Source organism: Mesoplodon densirostris, chromosome 11, assembly GCF_025265405.1.
Source record: "Mesoplodon densirostris isolate mMesDen1 chromosome 11, mMesDen1 primary haplotype, whole genome shotgun sequence".
In the NCBI taxonomy this organism is placed as follows: domain Eukaryota; kingdom Metazoa; phylum Chordata; class Mammalia; order Artiodactyla; family Ziphiidae; genus Mesoplodon; species Mesoplodon densirostris.
In genome coordinates, this window is record NC_082671.1 from 102,201,220 (window position 1) to 102,221,440 (window position 20,221).

Sequence of the window (20,221 nt, forward strand, 5' to 3'; positions counted from 1 at the left end):
CATCGTATTTCAGTAGTCTGTTCAGAAGTCTATTCCTGTGATACTGTGATTTATAAAAAGAAATATGTATTTTGTTTTTGTCCTCATTTCTGGCACAAAGAGTTCCTAAAACCCTTGGAATTTTCTTTGTAACAAGAACAATAAAGATGTCTTTCATGAAAAAAAAAAAAGAATCAATATGTTATTTCAACGGTTATTTAGAAGAGTCAGCTCTTCATGTGATCCTTCACTAAGTTATGCCGACACCAAGCCAATTATATATGGATGCTCCTTGCCTGGCTTGTTATTTATTAGGTCCAGGGAAACATTTGATTAGTGATTGTAGTGATAACTCATATATCTTCCATGAACTATTATTATTTCCAAGAAAAATAACAGCCAATCTGATTGAACTTCAATAGAACTATGTTATAGGATGAGTAAATTAGTAAGACTTGGGATGTATGCAAACAAGAAATGTATATTTTCCACATACCCAGAACTTCAGCTAGTTTGTAAAAACTTGGAATGTGGTCTAAGTTAAAACAGTAGCAAGTCTAAATTCTGTGTGGTGCTTTGTTTCTTATTTTCTTCGCTACTTTCTTGGTAATCTGTGTTTGCAGGAGGAACCTGGCATGAAAGATTGCTGAAATTTTGCACTAAATACATCTTTTGAGAGAAGAGTCATATCTGCAAACCTACTTGCAAATCTACATAATGAATTTGTTGAGATCAAATTCAAAGATGAAAATAAAACTTGAAGAAGGAAGCGAAAAAAAAAAAAAAAAAAAAGCATGGGAAGAACCATGAGCTAACTTTGTCATCAAAGGTTATTAAAATTATATGTAAGTTAATAAGTGTTTAAATGTAATGTTAAGAAGGCTGTTAAATATGTTCCAGACATCTGTGGGATCTCCATGTATGTCACTGGGAAGGGATAAACACATTAAATCACATCAGGTTACTCTTACCAAAAAAGCCAGATAAGAATTTAGAGAAATTATTAATACTTGCTAAAACAGCTATTTACAATAGCCAAGACATGGAAGCAACCTAAATGTCCATCAACAGATGAATGGATAAAGAAAATGTGGTATATATTGGGTCGGCCAAAAGTTTGTTCATAAGATGTTACGGAAAATCCTGAACGAACTTTGGCCAACCCAATATATACAGTGGAATACTACTCAGCCATAAAAAGAGAACGAAATAATGCCATTTGCAAAAACATGGAAAGACCCAGAGATTATCATACTAAGTGAAGAAAGTCAGAAAGAGAAAGATGAATACCATATGATGTCACTTATATGTGGAATCTAAAAAAAAAAACAAAATACAATTGAACTTATTTACAAAACAGAAATAGACCCACAGACGCAGAGAACCAATTTATGGTTACCAGAGGGGAAAGAGGGGGAGGGATAAATTAGGAGTTTGGGGTTAACATATACACACTACCACATATAAAACAGACAACAAACAAGGACCTACTGTGCAGCACAAGGAACTATACTCAATATTTTGTAATAACCTCTAAAGGAAAAAATCTGAAAAAGAATATGAATATTCATATGAATATGTATGTATAACTGAATCACTTTGCTGTATACCTGAAACTAACACAAGATTGTAAATCAAGTATACTTCAATAAAAATAAATAAATAACTAAAAAATACTTGCTAAAACAAATCAACATTTTATTCTTTTACTTCAGTACTTAATGAGCACCTATGATATATGTGGTACAAACAAGTACTATGTACTCATGGTATACCAGCTATTTAGGAAATATATAAAGTAATATTAAAATGATTTATACTCAGTTTAATAGTACAAATAAAATCCTATTATAGTAAATACGCTTATGAAGAAGGATTCTATAGAGCAGATATATAAATACCATAGCAGAATACCCACAACATCAGTGTGCTATTGATCTAATCTCAACACATTTTTCCTGTTATCCAGCAAATACTTTTTCAACTCTCTAAAAATGTTACTTTACAGGTTCATAATTGTTTCCCGTGGAGGGAAGAGTCAAGCTGGATGGTAGCTGAAAGTCACACATTTCTCTTGTCCTGATGTCAAAGAAGCACTTACGTCTTCCCATGTTGTATGAATTCTCAGTCCTCACTCTAGAAGTCAACATAAAGAAGGAAACGTTTCCTTCTTTCCGAGTTCAATCCTTTCTCCTTGTTAATTCACCACAAAATGAATATTGTTTCTTTCAGACGTGTTTTCTAACCATGAGTTCATTAAGACTAAAGTTCTTGTTTTAAAACTGTTCCTGTTCTCTAGAGCTCATTAAAATGCGAGTTGACTCCTGTGATCTCCAAGAACATCCTGCATTAATTAGTTGATAAAATCAACCTAAGAAATCTGAGGTTCTTATGCATGACATGCTCAACTGTGTGAAGTTAAATGGGTCATTTCACTTAACACGGGGAAAAAAAGGAGGAACGGATGAGAGAAAACTCTCACAAACTATTGTTTTTTGTTTCTGAGGTTTGGGTTTGGTCTTGCTGGGGAAAGGCAAGTTTTCACTCATATCAGGAGCTGGCTCACCAGCACTGCCCTGACAAAAGGATGCCCAGGCCAAACCCATTTTCCTGGAATTTCAGCCTTTTCTCCCCATCACTAAAGATTGTTTAGGGAACTCACACCTTCCAGGTTTTTTCCAGAAAACTCCGTTTTCTTTGGTGAATCATATACTTAAACAGGGAGAGGAAATGATAAAAAAGTTTTCCTCCTGTTCTCAGGGTATAGTCATTGCTTGTATGGGTCCATGAGTGGGGACTGGAATCACTTGCTGGCTTTCTAGGGTCTTTAGTGGATATTTATGTCTATGTCTTTTATTAGTTAGAATTTAAAACGATCTAGAAATATAGTTCATGTAGCTTGAATTTTTGCCTTAATTTTTAATATTGTAACTACCATAGTGACCAATAGTTTTCCTCCAGATACTGCAAACATATAAACTACATGTTAACCTCTCCTTTTTTCTTCTTTAAGTCTTATACACATTCTTAGGTCTTCTTAGGTCAAAGAAGCATAACAGTCTAGTAAGACAAAAGTCATCATTTCTTTTGATGGCATAAAATAGTGGAGAAGAAAGAATAGTAGTTATGATTGATTCATTCCCAGTTTTCCAAATCTGTCATAAGAATCAAGGTTTCACTTCATAGGCATTCAATATATATATCTGGGAAATCAATTTATAAAAACCGAGTAAACTGACCTTTTCATGATGGGCCTTGCTCTGGTTTGACTTTGTATTTTTTTCTTGTACTTGTTCATTCATTCTGCCAACATCCAAGAAGCACCTAATATATTCCAAGCCTTGTGCATCAAGCTGGGAGCTCAAGACAAGTGAAACAAACAAACAAACAAATATCCTGGCCCTCAAAGAGTTTAAAATCTAGCAGGGAAACAAACAATAACCAGTCACAAAACAATGTGTTTATACAGGATGCACTTAATGGTTTATGCAACAAATATTCCACATACTGTACAAAGTGGTAGGAATAGAGTAGATAACAACAACCACAACAAAAAGACACAGACCCTGTCTTTATGAAGTTTAGTCGTGGAGATAGGCCTGAATCAAATGTAACACAAGTCGAATGTTATATAATTTAGAACTCTTTCAATTCCAAGTGGTCAAAAACCCAGCTCACACTGGCATAAGCAAAAAAAAAAAGGGTGTTTATTGATTCACGTAATGAAAAAGCAAGGGCTAGTTGAGGTGGGATTGGTGTAGGGGCTCAAACAATATCACTGGGACCTGGGACCTCTCCTTATTTCAGCCCTGTTTACCTGTGCTTTGGTTTCATTCTCACACTCAAATCCAGTAGTAAAAGAAGAGTGTTTCTCTTCTGCCAACAAATATCCTGGGCATGAAGCTCACTAGTCCACAAAAGAACACATGCGCCTTCCCTAAACTCCTCCTGGTCAGGGGAATGCGGTGCCATGATGGGCCAGGCCTGCGTCACATGCTCAGCCTTAGACGTGGGGTGGACCAGTTCCAGGAGAAGCCTGTGCATTGCGAGTGAAGGAGGCTCAGTTCCCAGAGGAAACTGGGGATGCCTTACCACAAGGAGAGGAAGTGGACATTGGCTGCCAAAGCGCACTAGCCACAGTCCACTGCAACTTCCCATGCTGTCCAGTCCCCACGTGCCCCCCTACTCCTGGAGACGAACATAGCAACCAGAATGCCACCCAAAGCAATTTCTATCCTTAATGGTGCCTCTCAAAGGTTGCCAGATGTGATTCAATTCACAGCCCACAGACACACATCCTGATGCTCTCTTCTCCCTTTCCTCTCACTCTTTCTCTCGTATCCAATATTGTCCAGCTGCCTCTCTGCAGCCCTGTTATCCGGTCCCTTCCCAAATTCCTCCCAACCCTAGCTCACACCCTCATTTCTTGTGCCTCAGCTTCCTTGGGATCCACTTTCTCATCTCCTCTAGTACTTTCCACCCCCTAGCGTGGATCTTCTAGGCTTACCTGTTTCTCAAGTTTTCCCTCCACTGATTACCCCAACCTGCATAATAAAGTTCAGGAATTCCCTTAACAAGTAGGGGATGGCTGGGTGGAAGGCTCCACTTAGCTCCGAAAGACTGGACTATTTTCATCTGAAGAGGTGGAAAATACAAACACTTCTAATGTCTTTTTTCTGTCTCTGCCATCCAAATGATCACACCCCATGGTATATAATTTCAAAATGTGACAAGAATCTGGGATGAGGGTACAGGGGACAGTGGTGGACTTTTGAATTAAGATCTAAAGAATGAACAAGAATGAACTAAGTGAAGAGTTCAGGGGTGAGAAAGTGTTCTGAGAAGGAGAGACATCACAGGACAAGATGAGCCTGGGGAAGGTAGGAACTGAAAAGCAGCAGGTTTGTTCAGAGTGAGGGGAGCAGGACACGGGATGAGGCCAGGTAATCTCCAAGCAGCGACAGCAAAGCAGCAGACACCAGTGACCAAACAGGAGGGTCTGGCCCAAAAGGTCTGCAGAGTTTCCTTGAGTCTCAGGTAGACCAAGGAAAGTACTTTTAATAGTGTTGCTAAGCCCCAGGCTTGAGAGAAAGAAATCCCTGTCAAACACTCCATTCCTGGATTGCTACACCATAGTGATCTGAGTTATGTAAGTGCTCTGAGAAGTAAGAAAAAAAAAAGTGCCTTCAGCACAGTGTCTCTTGGCTGAACTTCTTAGTCATCTTTCTGTGATATGCTTAAGTCAGAAAAGGAATCACTGCCAAGATCATTTTGCTGTTATGATTAGTTCAAGTTTCTAATCTTTCACTGCACAGCTTTTGGAGAGAAATTTAATGCTAATGGGAGATAAAAGTTAACTTGTTTATTTGTCTAAGAGTATAGGGGGAAAAAAAACCTGGTTTATTTGCCCAAGTGTTTACAGAGGTGGCTGGGTTTAAATCTATCATCTTGCAATTTGTGTTCTATTTGACCCATCTGTTCTTTGTTCCTTTTTTAAAAAAGAATTTTCTACTTCCTTTTGGATTGAGTATTTTTATGGTTCCATTTTATTTCTTTTGATGGCTTGTTAAGGGTTGCTTTAGGGTTTGTAGTATATGTCTATTACAGTCAACTTTCAAGGGATAATGTACCACTTCACATATAGTATAAAAACCTTACAATAGGACACTTCGTTTTCCCACCTCCAGGCCTTCATGCTATTGTCATACATGTTACTTCTATTTACATTATAAACCCTACCATACATCATATACATTGCACTGTTTTCTTGTTAAACAGCTGATGATTCTTCAGACATATTTTTTAAAATAAGGGAAAAAAGGTCTTTTCTACTCACCTATGTACTATTTCTAGAGCTCTTCATTCCTTTAAGTAGCTCCAGATTTCTTTTTAGTGTCATTTTCCTTCTGTCAGAAGAGCTTTTTAAACATTTCTTTTGGTTCAAGTCTGCTGTGACAAATTCTTTCAGCTCTTGTGTGCCTGAAAGTAACTTTATTTAACTTTCATTTTTGAAAGATTTTTTTTTCTTCTTGCTAGTTTTTGAATTCTAGGTTGACAGATTTTTTCTCTATATACTTTAAAGATATTGATCCACTGTCTTGTGGCTTGCGTTGTTTTCCATACGAAATCTGATGTCATTCTTTCGTTTTTTTCCCCTCTGCATAGATTGTGGTATTTTTCTCTCTGAGTGCTTTTAAGATTTTTTCATTATCACTGGTTTTAAGCAATCTGATTATGATATGCCTTGGTGTAGTTTTCATGTTTCTTAGAGTTTGCTGAATTTCTTGGATTTGTAGATTTATAGTTTTAAATGAAATTTGGAAAATTTCTGGTCATTATTTTAAAATATTCTTTCTGCCCTTCTCTTTTAGGGACTCTAAGTCATGTAGTTGATCACTCAAAGTTGTCCTGAAGCTCACTAATGCTCTACTCATTTTTTCAGTCTTTTTTTTTTCTGAGTTTCATTTTGGATACCTTGTTGCTATGTCTTTAAGTTATTTAATCTTTTATCCTGTGAGTCTAACAGATTGCAGTTTTCACCTTAGACATTATATCTTTTATCTCTAGAAGTTCAATTTGGGCTTTTAAAATATTTTCCATATCTCCATTTAACATGCTCAAGCATCTCTCTACTTTGTCATATGGACTTATGGAATATGGTTATCATTGTGTTAATGTCCTTACTAATTTTATTATCTGTCATATTTGGATCTGTTTCTATTGACTAATTTTTTTCTTCTTCATTTTTGACTGTATTTTCCTGCTTCTTTGCATGCCTGGTAAATTTTGATTAGATGCCAGTTATTGTGAACTTTCCTATCAATATTCTAGAGCTTTGTTCTGGGATTCAGTTGTCATTTGTAAATACAATTGACCCTTGAACAACCCAGGGGTTAGGGATGCTGACCCGCTGCACTGTCGAAAATCCACCTACAACTTATAATTGGTCCCCTGTGTCCTTGGTTCCTCCACATTCCCTGGTTCTGCATCCTCAGGGTGAATCAACTATGGATCGTGTCATACTGTAGCATTTACTATTGAAAAAAATCTACATATGAGTGGACTCATGCATTTCAAACCTGTGTTGTTCAAGGGTCAACTGTAGTTTGATCCTTTCAAGGTTTGCTTTTAAGCTTCATTCGTCAGGACCAGAGTAGCTTTTAGTTGAGGGCCACTACTGGGTCAATACCTTCTGAGCATTCTACTAGTGCTCTGTGAATTAGAAGGTTCTTCCTTTCTGGCTGGTCGGAGCACAACCTATTGTCAGCCCCGTGTGAGCTGTATGGATTGTTTCCTCTGTCCCATTTGGGTAGATCTTTCCCTTGCTTCAGGTAGTTTCCTCACACTCATGCTCTGATCAGTTTTCAACTGAAGACTTCAGGAGGACCATCTGCAGTTCTCTGGGTACTTCTTTCTGTGTAGTTTTCTCTTATCTGGTGTTCTACCATGAAAGTCCTAGCCACCTTGGTGTCCCTGGACTCCCAACCCCATCTCCATAACTCAAAGAGATAACCAGGCCCTACCTGGGGTCCCTCCTCTGCCTTCTACCCAGAAACTCTCTCTAGATGCTAAGCTGGAGCAGCCATAGGGCTCATTTCATTTGTTTTCCACTTCTCAGGGATGACTGTCCTGAGCTGCCTGATGTCCACTGTCTGTGAACTATTGTTTCAGATATTTTGTCCAGTTTTTCAAATTTTTTCAGGTAGGAGGATAAATCTGGTGCCTGTTACACCTTCTGAGCCAAAAGCAGAAGTTTTAAACTGTATGAAACTGGTGGTTCTCAAACTTTAGTATGTATCAGCATTAACTGGTAAATGTTAAAACACAGATTGTTAACATACAATTGCTGGACCCTCCCCCAGAGTTTCTAAGTAAGTGGGTGTGGGACCTGAGAATTTGCATTTCTAACAAATTCACAGATAATGCTGAAGCCTCTCGTTCAGGGGTCACACTTTGAGAACATCTGTGTTAAACTATTCAACTAAATATCTCAGATGATATTCATCTACAAATCAGCAATATGGTGTGAACAGTATTGATAATCAAGACAAAACCTGTCAGTCATAGAAACTCAATCATAAGTACTTACATAGTGTAGTTTGAATCCATTGGGAGACATATACAGGAAGAACTAAAAAGCTGTTCATGCCGTCTTATTTGGGTAAATCCAGGAAATAAACTCCCTAGAAATCATGGAGACGAATATTTCCCAAGGGGTATTTCTTAGACCATTAGTACTCTGTAACTTGTTAATAGGTGCTTTGTGAAAGATTTTTATAGTCAAATAAGGTTAGGAACCTGTAACATGTTAATGTATTTTATGAGTCTTCCAAGCGGAAGATAAGAAGAAGTGTTTCCCAAACTTATTTGACCACAGAAGCATTTATTTTGCAAAACATCTATTAGTAACTTGAGGAACTTTAATGCTCCTTGGAAGCCAGTTTGGGAAATACTGGAGCAGATCCTTGGCTTTGTAAGTTTATTATTTTCAATGTTAGCTATTTGTCAGAAGAAATTGCTGTAATAATCTGTGGCTTTGCTGGAGCAAGGTGCCATTCCCAGGGCGTGAGTCACTCAGCTAATGAATGAACCCAGCCCACTGCCCACAGACCATGCCTTAATGTGCCTTTGCTGCTCATCACGCAGTAGCTTTGGCAGCAGTAAAAATGTGTTTGGGGTCTTCCCTGGTGGCGCAGTGGTTGAGAGTCCGCCTGCTCATGCAGGGGACACGGGTTCGTGCCCCGGTTCGGGAAGATCCCACATGCCGCGGAGCGGCTGGGCCCGTGAGCCATGGCCGCTGAGCCTGCGCGTCCGGAGCCTGTGCTCCGCAATGGGAGAGGCCACAACAGTGAGAGGCCTGCGTACCGGAAAAAAAAAAAAAAAAAGTGTTTGATTTGTGAAAATGGCCCTGAAAAAAAAAAGTCAACTATTGGTTTTGGTAGTAGAAAGAAATTAAGAGAAGAAGAAAAAGGAGTTGGTGGAGGTGGAGGTGATATTAAAAAGGGCATCTTAGCAAGAAAATAGAAGTTTGGAGATAAATTTTAAAGGCAGTCTCCTAACTTTGTCAGGGACTTGGCTCTATATGCAAATGAGCTCATCCTATAACCTATACAGAAACCATCAAAAGTGATTCATGAACTGCTTTAGTGAGAGAAAGAACCTGGCAAGATAAAATGTTGCACAAGCAATCGCCGACCGAAATGTAATTCAAGAGAAAGCCAAAAGCCTGGGCAGGTGTTTCTGTGAAGCCACAGGAGGCGAAGACACTCATACAGTAAATAAAGTTGGCTTCTAGAATTTAAAGAGGAGTTTTTCTTTGCATATTATGATGTTAATAAGGGGGGTATGGCCTTGGCTGACTATATTCCAAGGAAATGGAATATGTTTCATCCTAAGCTAAAGATCCCGCAGAAGAAAATACTTGAGAAATTTCATGCCTCAGGAGCTACAGAAGGCTGTAGAGGAAAAGAGTGTTGCTAGTCACAATGATTCTTTTACAAGAACCTAAATTCAAGTTCTCCTATTGCCCCTTTCACACTCAACTTAAGGATTTTCTCCATTAACTTAACCAATGTTACCCAGTATTTGTTAAGCACCAGGTGGTATGACAGTTATAGGGGTTAAAAGTATAAAGAAGCCGGAGCCCTGCCTGCAAGGAGCTCATGGGTGGAGGCCTTTTGAATTACTGACCTACCACAGCTGTGTTCCAGCAGACTTCCTCACTAAAAAGTCGACTCCATAAGGGCAGATACTTGATGTGTCTTTGTTTGTGGAATACACTTTAATTGATTAAATGAATATGCCTTATAATAAAGTTTGAAAACAACCTAGATATTTAAATATAGAATACTGACTCAAGCAAAGAGTTAACACAGTGAAATACTAGGCAGCAATAAAAATAAGAATTAAATCACGTCAAAGGGGAAAACCAAATAGATATAGTTATACCAATTAGTTATCTAAAGTATCCTGAACTTCGCCTTTTCTAGGTTTATGCTCCAGCTACTCCCTGGAATGGCTCTTCCCTGCCCACAGCTGTAGATGCCTTACCTCTTTAAGGCTCAGTTGAAGCACCACATCCTCCCTGAGGTAGCAAGACTTCTGAATCGTTCCATTCTCAAAATTAACCTCCTAGAAGATGCTGGTAATTCTCACCCATATGCCTGTAGTTCTACCTTCAATGTTCACAGGTGGATTTCCGACTGCTAGTAGCGGTGTGTCTTTGGTTGAGGACCTTCTCCAAACCTGGAGAACACTGCTGTGTCCACTTGCTTGGCAGGTCAGAATGCTGGAGAAGTAACTCCCTCCAGAAACGCCCCTGCTCCAAGACTGATGGAAGTTGGTTGTTTCAGTGAGCTTGGGCTGCCATAACAAAACACCATAGACGGGGCGGCTTTTAAACCACAAATTTGTCTCTCATAGCTCTGGAGGAGCTGTGAGGTCCAGAATCAAGGTGTCTGCCACTTAGGTTCCTAGTGAGTCTCTCCTCCCAGCTGGCAGACCAGGAAGTCTTCTTGCTGTGTCCTTACATAGTGGGGGGGGTGGGGGGGGGGAAGAGAGAGAGAGAGAGTGAGACAAAGCCCTCTGGTGCCTTTCATCCTATCATGAGGACACTACCCTCCTGACCTCACCTAAACCTAATTGCTTCCTAATTTAGGCCCCGCCTCCTAATACCATCACACTGGGAGTCGAGACACCAACACAAGGATTTTTTTTTTTTTTTTTTTTTTTTTTTGCGGTACGCAGGCCTCTCACGGTCGCAGCCTCCCCCGTTGCGGAGCACAGGCTCCGGACGCGCAGGCTCAGCAGTCATGGCTCACGGGCCCAGCCGCTCCGCAGCATGTGGGATCCTCCCAGACCGGGGCACGAACCCATGTCCCCTGCATCGGCAGGCGGACTCTCAACCACTGCGCCACCAGGGAAGCCCCAACACAAGGATTTGAGGAGGACACAGAATTCCGTCCATACTGTTGGTGAATAAGCATCTCAGCTCCTTTGCTCTGTGGGTGGAATAACTCTGAGGTTGTGTCCATATCATTTCCCAGTTTCCCCAGGGGATGAAGCTCCTATTCCCCACCGTGGCAACTGGTTTGATAATGTGCCTTCTCTTATCTGTCTCACTTCCGCACTTACCTTCCCTCCTACACCTTCCAGAGAAAACTATCGGTTCTCGCATCCTTGCGTCAGGATCTGCTCCCCATCTGGGCTCCTGTATTGTAATGTGTCTCACATTATGCTCTTTACTGTGGGGCTTTGTGAATGTCTTGGCTCTTATAACTAAACTGCAAACTGTTTGAGAAGAGAAACCTTTAAATATTGTATCCCCCAGAGCCTAACAAAGTACCTTGCATATAGAAAGTGCTTTAAAAAGAAACTAGATTAACTACATTAATCAAATTGAGTATTTTTAGGAGAAAAGCACTATAGAAATCTAATACCTAAATAGTTCACAGCATTCTCTGTGGCACTAAATAAATCAAATTATTTAAGCAAGTTTTTATGAATCATAGTTATGGATTTAAAAATCTCATAAGCTATCGTTTCAAGTTCAAAGTTGGGCTTCAAGTTTTATATTGAATATATTTTAACATTTTCTGGTTGAAAAAGCTCAGCATCCATTGAGGGAATTAGAGGGGACAAGATTTGAATTGGGTCCATATTTTTCGTTTTTGGCCGTGCCACATGGCTTGTGGGATCTTAGTTCTCCGACCAGGGATCAAACCCGGGCCCCCTGCAGCAGAAGCTCGGAGTCCTAACCACTAGACCAACAGGAAATTCCCTGTATTTCTTTTCTTAAAATAATTTATTTATTTATTTATTTATTTTTGCCTTTATTGGGTCTTTGTTGCTGCACGCAGGCTTTCTCTAGTTGCAGGGAGCGGGGGCTACTCTTCGTTGTGGTGCGTGGGCTTCTCATTACGGTGGCTTCTCTTGTTGTGAAGCATGTACTCTAGGCACGCAGGCTCAGTAGTTGTGGCTCACGGGCTCTAGAGCGCAGCCTCGGTAGTTGAGGTGCATGGGGCTTAGTTGCTCTGTGGCATGTGGGATCTTCCCGGACCAGGGCTCGAACCCATGTCCCCTGCATTGGCAGGTGGATTCTTAACCACTGCGCCACCAGGGAAGCCCCTCCCTGTATTTCTTAACATAGCATTCAGAAACACACATGGTCTAGCCCCCACTGTCCTTTCTAGCTTTATCTTCCATTCTCTGTCATCATTCCTATATATACAGTTGTGTGATCTTCATGCAGAAGATTTGTAGTTGATTTATCTTTGCTTGTTAACAACACTGCATAATGCCACAGATCTCACTTCATAAGAAAAATTATCATTGTTTGAAAAATGGCAATGAAAGGTGTGATACGAGGAGAAAAAAACAACTCCAAATAATAATGCTTCTTGAGACCCCACTTTTCTTCCCTGTCATAATTATATTATTTTTGAGTCTTCATTAACAAATTTATTCAAATATCTAGGAATTTGATAACACGACCTGAACTTGAATGATGGTTTACACGTCTTTCAAAGTTATTTCCAAGGTCTAATTCCGTGGCCAGTATCTTGAAGACAGATATCTACAGGACACAAAAAGACAAGGGCACTGCATCTATGTCATGTAGAATCATAGGAACATAAACAATAAGCATCACTCATTTAAGAAAAAATACAAGTAATATTCATTCACGGTAGAAATATCAGCCAATATAGAAAATGAAAAGATGATAAGAACACAGTAATACTTCTGATCAAAGAAAAATACTACTAAAATTTTAGTGTATACGTCTTCAGACTTTTTTGTACAGTATTTTTAACATAGGTACTTAAAGGGCTCGGGGGGTGCCCATGTTTTTCCCCTCTTTTTGCACTCAGCAATGTAACACACTGTGGCAGACACTACACACAGGCTCACTCAATACCCACTCATCTTCTAACATGGGCTCCATCCTCTGGAGGCTAGAAAGCCAAACATTTCCAAGACTCCCTTGCAGCTTGGCTTCTGCATGTAACTGAGTTTCCACCATGCCCTGATGGAAGATACATTCCCTGAGCCAGATTTGGAAGGCAAATGAGTGACACGAGGTGATGGCTATGATCAGGGATGACAGATCTTCTGGTAGCTGAGGTAGAAAGTCTACTCTCAGGCTCTAAGATAATAGCCCAGAGGTGGGCGTGGGCAGCTGTGGGATCTCCTTTCACACTGGGCCATACTGGCGTCAGCCATTGATCCTGGCTCTGTAGCGTCATTTGCCTCCCTGCTCCTCTCAGAAATTCTGTTGTCTGCAACTAAGAACCCTAATAAATACATGTGAACACCTTTCCGTGTCAAAAAATATCATATAATTGCTACTAGTAGAATCATAGAATTTTAGAGCTCAGTGGGAACTTAGCAGTTAGCTAGAGGTAGGAAAACTATGCCCAAAGAAGTTAAATAACTCACGTTTCCTCAGATGGATAGTGGTGGAGGTAACATCACATGCATATCTCCTTATTCCCACTCTGTATAAGGCATTTATTCCGTGCTTGTGTCCCAGTGAGGAGATGGGACAGAAACGGCTGTGCTCCAAGTTAAACTTCGGTGTTCTGTGTTGCTAACACATTCATCCATCACCTGGCAGGCTTTAGCCCAAAGACGATAGTCAGAGCGTGATGCCTTTTTAATGTGCTGCTTCCTCTTCACATTCCACCTCCATTTCTACCCCACGCCCACCCCCCAGCACAGGCCCATCCCCAGACCTGCTCCGCTGGATGAAGACCAGCTGGCTTAGTCACGGTGCCACCTCTAAACACTGTAGCCTTCACTCCAGTCGGCTATGGTGTGGAGCGTCTCCTCAGACTACAGAGGTTTCTGCTTGGTTTGTTTGAATGAAGACTTGTTCCCAAGGACCTAGTGGTCTTTAGTGCTGTCAAACAGAGATACTTTAAAAAAAAAAAACTCTTCTTAGGTGACAGAAAAGAATCATTGTTGAAAGGCCCCATTTGGGAATGAAAGAGTGTGAGCTTTGGATCCAGACTGGATTTGAGTCCCAGCTCTGCCACTTACTAGCTGCATGGCTGTGGGAAAAGTTATTCAGTTTCTACAAGTCTCTCACTTTACTGAACTGGAAAATGGAAAGAAAGATAATGCCCTTACAAGCCTGCTCTTGGGACCAGAAGAAATATTCCTATAATGTTTGATGTACAAGGGACGTTCAATAAATAGTTTCTGTGACTGAGTTGCAAGATATGCTGTTGGCTTGAAGACCAGCCAACGGTGTATATGTTGGCTCCTCCCCACTTGCGATTTTACAGCTGAATTTGGACAGAAGAGTAAGATCACTGCAGGGGAGCCCACTGCTGTTTCACAGAGGACTCAGATGGCTGGGTAAGTCCACATAAACATATATATTTGAGCTCAGACGCAGCCATTAACAGGTCAGTGGAGTTTGCTTCTGCTGCAGCCCTCCAAGTCTCTGCTGAAGTGAACACAGGGACAGATAAATCAAAAGCTTGGGTCTTTGAACATAGGACATTATTTAAGAACTAGGAATGGGAATTAGGTATTCCCACAATCTTTTTGGAACAGTGTAAGTCAATAATGTTTAAAGTAAAATCTAAGTCAGCTTTCCTTATAAACACATAACTACAGAATTTATAGGAGCTGGTTTTTTTAGGTTTTAGCCTTTCTTCCATAGCTCAACACTTTTCTTATGAGGTGAGAGCTGCAGGAACATGACAGTTTTTATTTTCTTTTACAAGAAGAGATTCATTTTACAAATGACATTTAATTCCATATGTGAGGATTACAAAAAAATCCTGGCAGGCATAGGCTGTAAGTAATTAAGTGCCTGTCAATTATAGCATTGTGCATTGTTTCCAAAATCCTGTTAACTTTCCTTACATCATTTCCCAGAGAAGCATTACATATATACATATATATGACGTTTTAACTGGAAATTTTTATGAGGTTTTCTCTGAAGCTTTGTTTGATGATCAAAACACATATGGAAATATTGTTTAACTACATTTGAAATGAAATATACACCCAAATGATAATTCTTAAATCCCAAACTGGACTAATTTTCTACTTAGTCTTTTTCTGAACAGAAGGGAAAAAACCAGAATAATTTGATAAGCACTATTGCAGATTCTAAAATTTTTTTCTTGAGATTTAGTGGATAAATATACATTTACTTTTATACAATCTGTAGCAGGAAAAAAGTATATAAAGTTAGAATATATATTTTTTTATTTTCCTGGAAGTATCTGGTGTTTCTTATCACACGAGATAATATAAAATTATTTAATGCATCCTCTAGTTTGCTCTGTTCCTCATATTACAGTTTTTTTGGGGAAAGAAATAAGTTTCCTAGTGGTTGTGGCTTTGAGAATTTATTCCCATCTCTCACCAAAACAGTATCTTAAGACAGAAGTTAACATTTGTGCAAAACTTCAGAATTGTGACCTTTCTTAGGAAATTCCATTTTGTGAGTATACACACAATCATATATTTATCTGACATTGCCTCATAACCAAGAGGTCAAGTAGGGTAAGCACTGAAAGATGGTGACTGCTTTGGCAATCAGGGACTCTCTGATGACCACAGTGAGAGGCTCGGGTCTCTCATGAGGGTGCCGTCAAACTTGTAGCAAGGGCTGGAGTCATTTCAAGCTTGACAGGACCGTGGAATCTCCTTCCAAGCTCACTCATGTTTTTGTTGGCAAAAGGCTTCAACTCACCTGGGGGCTGTTGGCTGGAGGTCTCTGTTCCTCACCATGTGGGCCCTTCATAGGCTGCTTGAGTGTCCTCCTGACATGGCTGCTGGCTTCCCCAGAGCAAGTGATCCATCTGAGAGACAGAGAGACAAAGCTGGAGAGGGAGAGAGAGAAGGGAGTCGGGGGAAAATAAGGAGGAAATCACAAGGCCTTTTATGATTTAGTCTTAGAATCATACACTTTATTCTATTTTCTGGCAACCAGTCACACACTCAAGGAGAGGGGAATTAAATGCCGCACGATGAAGGGAGGAGTATCAAAGAATTTGTGGACACAGTTTTAAACCGTTACAATCAGTTGGGAGTCCTAGTGGCAAGGAACAGAAAACCCATTTCAAAAGGGAATAAACATCAGTGGGAATTCATTTGCTCCCCAAATGAAAAGATCCTGCAGGTAGACAAACTTTGTGAGTCCTTTGTTCAGAGCTCTGGCTCCATTTCTCTGTCCCTTCTGGGATGCATCATTCTCAAGCTGGCTTCCTACCATCAAAAAATGACTGTAGGGCTTCCCTGGTGGCGCAGTGGTTGAGAGTCCGCCTGCCGATGCAGGGGACACGGGTTCGTGCCCCGGTCCGGGAAGATCCCACATGCCGCGGAGCGGCTGGGCCCGTGAGCCATGGCCGCTGAGCCTGCGCGTCCGGAGCCTGTGCTCTGCAACGGGAGAGGCCACAGCAGTGAGAGGCCCGCGTACCGAAAAAAAAAAAAAAAAAGACTGTAGCAACTCTAGGCCTCATGTACACACACAGCACCTTCCAGACAGGAGAACACGGCTCCGGCTCAACATCCCAGCAGAGTTCAGAGACTCCCTCTGATTGGGTGGGATTAGGTCACATGACTCCCCCATCCAACCAGGGATTGGAAGGCCTAGATTGGCTCCAGGGCTCCACCCCAAATCAGGGCTGTAGAGGCATTTCACTAAAGGCATATGGACCCCCCCAAAACCTGGGCCTCTCAAGAACCTACTACAAAATTCAGGGAATTTTTCTCAGCTTTTTAAAATATGGGGTAGATAGCATTTTTGTAATCTGAAAGGAAAGGAAGCAGTAGAGACAGAGAAATTGAAGAGCAAAGGAATATAACAAAGAATGCCAAAATGAATCAAAAGCACAAGCAGAGTGAATATTCTTGGTAAGGGTTGGAGAACCACCTGTTCCCCTGAGGTCAGGGACAGCAAGTGTAAACATGGGAGAAAATATGGGCCATTCGAGGCAAAGAGGAGGAAGGCTGAGGGCAATGTTGGCTGGTGGCTGGGAATTCGAATGAAAGAGAAGGGGATGTCATCAACTGCAAAGAAGAGAGAAAAGTGGAATAGGGCATTTAAGGGGTTAAGATGGATGAAACAGACTGATTCGGAGGTTAAAGTTAATGGTAGTTTTCATCCTAGTAGAGCTAGAAAAACTCCGCTGTAATAAGAAAGCATAAGCAGAGCCAGAAAAGCAAGAAAGCTCCGGTAGAAAAGAAAACCTAAACAACACTGTAAGAGAAGATAAAGCACTGAAGAGAAATAGTACTCATTAAAGAAAAGGTTAAGAAATAATGCAGGTTATAAGAAAGTGGGAGTTTGAAGCAAGTTAAAAAAAAGCAACTATGGCAAGTATAAAAAATGATACTTTAATCTACCTTTCAGACCTTAAGCATATATAACTCATATTCTCTGCCAGAAAATGCGTCACAGAGTGTTAGGGTTGAGTATGAGTAATTTTTAATTCCCACCACTGCTGCTAAATCTTTGCTAAGAAATAAGCTGGGAACAGCTGCTTCTTTATTATTAAGCATGTACATAAGCAAAATGAGAGAATTAATTTTTTCCTTTATTTAACGTATACTAAAAGATTCCTCTCCACCTAGCTGGCTTCTGGGAAGGAACCCTTGCCCTAAAATAAAGTAAAGAAGCCCTGTGTTTATATTCACACTCATCTGGTTCAGAGTTTTGTTAAGAAAAAGTAGCGTGAAATAAAAAGAATAAAAATATTTGAAAAATCTGACCTTGGAGCACAAGGTCACAAAGAAAGGCAACCTTGGTTCAGCTTGCCTTAGGACGGCAACGTTGACAAAGGACTTTGATTCAAAATTGGTTAATGGGTTCCAGAGACTGAAGGAGCTGTTACAAGTATAATGTGCATTTCTTGGGAAAAAGAAACATCCTGCTGGACACATTTAACCTTCAATTTTGCCTCTTATAATAAGGTTGAAGGAGTCAAACAGACTAGGACCATATGGAACTAAGAAAGGCTTATTCTTCTCCAGGAACGCACATTTCTCCCACTAGCTCCTCCCCAGGCACACAATTTACTTTCTACTGGCAGGCTTTTAACTGTTTTGGAAAACCCATAATACTTTGTTACTACCAAACCCTTCAGGAGTCAGCATAAGATGAATGCTCAGCAAAGTCCAGTTTCTATTCTTTCTCAAGTCAGAAGAGGACATCAAGATACCCTTGCTTAACAGAACAATCATTATTTATGGAGTATTTACCAGGTGCCACGTGCTATACTTGGCATTTTACATACATCGTCTGAGTTAATCCTCCCAACAATGCTACAAGGTGTGTACTGTCATCGTTTTACAGATAAAGAAACAGATACAAAGAAGTCAAGCGTTAGGTCAAGCTCACAGAGCTAGTAGGCGTCAGAGCTCTCTGCTGAAACCACATCTGTTTGTTTCCAAAGCTCACACTCGTTCTTTTGCACCACTCTGTCTAAATAAACTGAAGGGATTTCCTAACATTTATAATGAAAAGAGTCAACAGTTTAAAGAAATGTTTAAAGAGAAATAAAATATTTTTTAACTGTGGGTAACTAAATACAAATATAGATTTATTCAAAATCAAATGTTGCACGTTATCCCCAGACTCACTGTAAAATACACTCAGACAAAGACATAGAGGGACAGATAGCAGAAATACTTTCAGGTCAGGAGCAAGCCCAACGTCAAATGCTAGGAGGTGGCTGTGGAATTTAGGGACAACATGAGCATGTCAGAAAGCAAACAGGTCAGGTCATGGAAGCATCAAAAAGAACCCAAGGGTGGGAGAGAAACTGTGTGCTGAAAACCAGTGCGGCATCAAAAATCACCGAAAGTTTCATTCAGTAGAAACACGATATAAACCAAGGCAAGAAAAAGTAAGTACTGTAAGCAGCAGAGATAAAGGAAATGTCGAATCAGAAGGACAGAATTTTCATGTTGGCTCTTACATTAGCTGATGTCATGAAAACATGGATTGCCCATATTTAGCAAAGCTCGCAGCAGGCAGGAATACTTCCAGACTCCCGCCACAATATCAGGAGATGTCAATCACCACTATGTGTTTTTGTACAGTACTGGGTAGACAGAGAATAAGGCTGCTCTTATAATGGGTTTATCCTGGATTGGCCTCAGCATATAAGATAAAACAATAATAATATTATAAGCCACTTCTGCACTTTATCATGCAGATATATACCAGGGCAGCGGTTCTCAACCAATGCCTTCTGCCCTTCCCAAGAGGGCATTTGGCTCTGTCTGGAGACTTTTTGACTGTTCCAGTGTGGAGGGAGGGGTGCTATTGGCATCTAGTGGCTGTAGGCATCCTACAACACCCAGGACGGCCCCCATAGGTAAGAATTACCCAGCCCCAAATGTCTCCAGTGTGGACTTTGAGCAGCTCTGCACTAGAGGAGGCTATTGCATTTGTGGCCTGAGGGAACGCCTTGGTCACTGTCTTTCCTGAGTACTCCAATTTCCCAAACGTCAACTCTCAGGGATCCTCACTTCTGGCACAGAGGTCATCAGTCGGCCTAGAATGTCTACGAGATAAAGATGGCATTGTTTGTTCTTCTTTTCATCTAAAACAATAAATCAGCCTGTAGTTCAGGTATTAGGTCCCCTCGGTTGTCACTGCTGTCCCTGGGCTTTTCGGATACCGACAAATGTAACCCCAAGGCCCTTTGGAGCCCGGGTTTCCGGGTGGGTTTCTCCGCACCCCCTGCACCCCTTCGGCAGCGTGTGCAGCCGTGTCCCCCGATGGTGGGAAAGGCAACACACTTGAGTAATGAGGCTTTTTTGGTAACGTCATTTATTTAATCTAGATGAGAAATTTTGCTCTTTAAGAACAGGAAGGTTGCGGATTCCCAGAAGCTGGAAATCGGGCAAGCGGATACTTGTCCACTGGGGAAGTTAATCACGTTGAGTTTACTTATAAGGGTAAGGCAAGGGACGGGGTGGTGGAAACGTCCGATCTGGCCGGTTTTCTAACTGCTGGAAACTCCTCGACCTTGGACTGTTCCCTCCTAAAGGAGAATTGGCAACCGCGGTCGGAAGGGGACGTCGCAGGGCGGCGAGGGCTGTTTCCCGACGGGACAGTCCCGCCGTCCGGTCTCTCTGCAGGGTGAGGAAGCCTCCTTTCCCGGCTCCGGTTAACCACTTCTAGACACTGCGGGCTCCCGTTGCGAGCGAGAGGAGTAAAGTCGGTGGAAGCAGTCCCGGTACGTGGGAAGATGCTGGCCGCGCGGGA